Raw genomic sequence first — 4,851 nt, forward strand, 5'->3', positions numbered from 1 at the left:
CTAGTGCTACGGTATCCTCTTTCGCATTGGCACAGACCATACATACTGCTGATCATGTTAACGCGTTATCTCAAAATATTTCATTAGCATTACATATACAACAAGATGTTGATCAGAAATTGTTAGCACGCCTTGATGGAATAGAAGAGGCTGTAGAATATCTAGGCACACAACTCTCTGCTCTAAAAGCGCAAATGTCTTTCATGTGCCATGGTGCCTATCAACATATTTGTGTGACGCCCTTGTCAGCCAATAATATTTCTTGGGAAAAAGTACACAACCATTTGCGGGGAATTCTGGATCTTTTACAGTTACAGCGAGAAATTACTACTATTGGACATGCACGATTGGATATTTCAAATCCAGCAAAAATGGCTGGTCGTATTTTGACTACTTTAAAAGATGCTTTACAGGGGTTTAACCCAGGAAATATTTTACATTATACCTTCTGGATTCTAGTAGGAATTTTGGGAATCATCTTATGTCTATTGCTTATAGGAGGAGGATTTCTAAAGGTCTGGTCCAACTTCAAAAAGAAAACTTGTGCTCAGTTACATATGATACAATCAAAGCATAAGAAGAAAAATAATATAAAAGGTGCAGCATGAAGTAAAAATTATTAGAAGTATTGGAATAACCATGCTGCGATCTGTGCCTTACCTTCTTTGATCATTAGTATATTAATATTGCTCTATTGCCCTCTGACTCCTGTTCCCTCCTCAGGCTGTATGTCTACCACACGCGTGACAATTTTAACTCACGTATGTATGTGGGCTCTGGAGCTGGTACCTCTCCCCAAATATGGCTTAGTATGCTGGATCGGTAGCCAAAGACGGGTAAGACTGATCCCTCACCATAGCAACCTAAGACAGGGGCTCCTCGGCCAGGGGGAGTACCCGATGACGGGTAAGCATGTGTGTTGAGGATTGGCAACCTAAGACAGGCACGATCCCTGCCATATATAAAAGAAAAGGGGGAGATGTGGGGAGCCATGCACTTGTGGATGGCAGTCACGTAGGTGACTAGGCCCAGGATAATGGGACTGTGAATGTTTAACCCAAGGAAAATGGGTGCGCTCGTGGACGACGCACGTTCAATGCCTGGAGTCACAAGGAGGGTATATGATTAACTTGTAGTTTTGGGAAAGGCACAAGATCTGTAGAACAATAGAAACCTATGGAGTCACGTCGGTGCTCACGAGCATCTCACATGCTCATGGATAAGGTGACTAGCAGTCCTCCTGATTGGTGTTTAGGTGAATCGCGTGATATGGTGATTGGGCATTTGTAACTACTGATACTATAATAAGGGGCTTAATTTGAGGAGCGGGGTTCCCGGATCAAGATATGTAGAAGACTGACAATAAAGAAGTTTGCCACTCAACCTCGTCTGCGGGTCGTTCTTGCGGGTCGAGAGCGACAAATGTCCATCAATAGAGCAAAGACAAATTATGATCTATTCATTAAAGAGATTACTATTCAACATCAAAATGAACGATTTACAATTGGAGATTCTCAAAGTAATGATGCTGAGAAAAGAAAAGCCAGGCAATGAATAGTATATACTGTGTGATTCCATGACTATAAAAAATCTAGAAAATACAAATTTATATATAGTCACAGTCATCAAATACATTGGTGTGATTTTAGTGCCTTCTTCTGTGCTCCCATAGCTTCCTACACTTGGATCTCCGAGCATTTGTTACACCATGTGAAAATATGAACTCTTTTTCTTTATTCTGTCTTACTAGAATAAGAATCCTTGAAATTTTATGGACATGTGAACTCTCAGTTACTAGCAGAAATTCTATCACACAGGAAGTTTCCAAATATAAAAGCCAGAGTTTTACAATGACTTCTAAGTTTTTACATGATCTAGCCACTCATTTAACCTCTGTGACCTCTTTCCCTGCTACTCTTCAGTCACTCACAGTGGCCTCCTTGCTATTCCTCAGATATGCCAGGCACGATCCAACCTTATGGCCTTCAAGATAGCCAATTCCTTTGTCTGGAGTGACCTTATTGCTGATAGTTCTGGGCAAATTCATCACCTTTCCATACCTTTGTTCAATTGTCAGCTTCATTGTAACTACCCTGATCTTCCTATTAAAAATTTTAACTCCCCATCCCCCGCCTAGCAACCTTGATTTTTCTCACCTTGATCTAATTTTTCTTTTTCCCCATTGTACTCATCATTTTTGAATGCACTATGCAATTTTTATGAAGGTTTATAGCTTTTAATTGTCTCACCCATTAAAATAAAAGTTCTACAAAGCCAAGTATTTCATTTACCAGTGTAGTCTGAAGTAATATCTGCCATATAATAGGTTCAATAGACAATTGGTAAATTTCAGAATAAATTAATGTTGAGAGTATACTGAATTTCATAAGTCATTCCAATAATTTTTTCCAAAAAATAAACTATGTAAAACATACCTTAAATTTACTTTCAAAATATTTTATAGCATATAATGGACAGTATACATAAGCCTTAAAGAAACAATCATATAAATAACCATTTCATACCTACTTAAAAACTGCATAATACCACACTCCTAGATCCTCTCTGAACGCTCTAAAATAACCCTTCAAAGGAAATACATTTTTAAAAATAACAGATTTTTTGTCAAATAATTTAATAAGATAAAAGTTTCATTCATCTATGTAGATCATAATAAATGTTTTTAATAAGCATGAAATTATAACTCTGAAGTGCGCCGGCGCTGACAAAGCTCGCAGCCCCCGGGGGCTTTGCCCCCCGCCCCAGCCCCGGCCGGGCCTTAGGAGGGAGGGGGGCGGGGGCGGCGCAGAGAAGGGGCTTTGCTAATTGCCAAAGCGGGAAGTGAGCTCGCGGAGGATGTGGCAGAGAGTCTGGGAGGAGGTGGAGGGGCTGGCGGAGGAGGGGCGCGCAGCGCCGCCATGCTGTGCTGCGGCCCAGTGGGGACTGCAGGACCCACCGGACTCGCCGCCTGTGCGCTCCCCCACGAGGCCGCGCTGTCCCGCTCCTGCTGCCTGCTGCCCCTCCCCGCCCCATGGCTTCTCTGGACCACCCTCTGCTCACAGGTAAAGTGACACCGCGCCGCGCCCTTGTAAGACCCGCGGATCCCCTTACCCAAGAATCCAACACTGCCACTGGATGCAAATAGCAAGAGGTTTATTGGGGCGCAGGTACCGGCGGGTGGTCGGCAGCTCCAGCTAACCGAGCACCCCGACCGAGGGGAAAGCGGGGTTTATATAGACAGGTACACACAAGTTTTGGGGGGGACGGCGCTGATTGATTGATCCTTTGAACAGGCATACTTGGCGTCAGTGGATTGGGTCAGGGGACCCGCGCGAAAGCAGACAAAGCAATCTTACAGAAGCAGAACTGGCCGGTTAGCCCATGCATGCGAAAAAAAACACTACCAGGATATTGAAGGCCTGGTTACTTATCAAGTAAAGACAATTGGGAGTCTCCTGGTGGAGTGTTACATTCCTGCTATCAAGCATCCTTGTTAATGAGATTTAGGTTTAGAAGAAATTGAACTTTATTTACTTTTCCTTCTACCTCCGCCTCCTTCCGTTTCTCATGGAGGGGAGGGTGACATTAGGGCTATTGATAAGGTAACTTCTTTGTTCTAAATCTCAAGGACATTTGCAAACCAAAGGAGACTCCTACCTTGCAGGACTGTGATCTCTGCAAGATAACCATTTGCCCTTCTTTTAGGGCAGTCAGGGGTGCCTGTGAAATGTCACACATATTACCAAGGGGAGTGGGTGGAGAGGGGGTGCAAGGCGCCAGCTTTTGCTTTGTCCTCAGCCATCCTCCTGCTCCCTCATCATTCCCCCCTGAACAAATGAAAGACCCCTGCCCTGGAGAGTCCCCTCCCTTAAGAGATAAATAGGATGGCTTTAGATGTCCTGACAGCAGCCCAGGGTGGCACATGTGCAATTATCAAGACAGAATGTTGTGTGTACATCCCAGACTATCACAAAAATGTCACAGGACTAATAAAAGATATGAATACCCAAATTAAGGCCCTACAAGATCCTTCTCTCTCTCAGTGAATGGTTAAGTTCCTGGTTTGAAGGAGGACTATGGCCGAATCTCCTTTTCGGGCTTCTCATTCTTATCACCTTATTAACCTTAATATGTTGCTTTGTTCCATGTTTCTCTACTTGGTGCCGAGACTCCATTGCTACAATGACTACACCACGACAGACGATCCTTATCGCACGCGAGGACGCCTCTTCACTGTCAGCGCCGGATTCAGCTGCCTCCACCTTTCGTAACTCCCTTATACATTCCTACCCTGATCAATGTTGACCTGAGTAGGTAGGGACAGCTCTACGCCCCTATTCAGCACGAAGAAGTTACAGAAGATGAGACCTTCCACCTTCAACCACCTTAAAGATTTAAGGGTCAAAATTGTTCAGGGGGGAATGATGAGGGAGCAGGAGGATGGCTGAGGACAAAGCAAAAGCTGGGCCCTTGCACCCCCTCTCCACCCACTCCCCTTGGTAATATGTGTGACATTTCACAGGCACCCCTGACTGCCCTAAAAGAAGGGCAAATGGTTATCTTGCAGAGATCACAGTCCTGCAAGGTAGGAGTCTCCTTTGGTTTGCAAATGTCCTTGAGATTTAGAACAAAGAAGTTACCTTATCAATAGCCCTAATGTCACCCTCCCCTCCATGAGAAACGGAAGGAGGCGGAGGTAGAAGGAAAAGTAAATAAAGTTCAATTTCTTCTAAACCTAAATCTCATTAACAAGGATGCTTGATAGCAGGAATGTAACACTCCACCAGGAGACTCCCAATTGTCTTTACTTGATAAGTAACCAGGCCTTCAATATCCTGGTAGTGTTTTTTT

The sequence above is a fragment of the Mustela erminea genome, unplaced genomic scaffold, assembly GCF_009829155.1.
Source record: "Mustela erminea isolate mMusErm1 unplaced genomic scaffold, mMusErm1.Pri scaffold_79_arrow_ctg1, whole genome shotgun sequence".
Taxonomy (NCBI): Eukaryota; Metazoa; Chordata; class Mammalia; order Carnivora; family Mustelidae; genus Mustela; species Mustela erminea.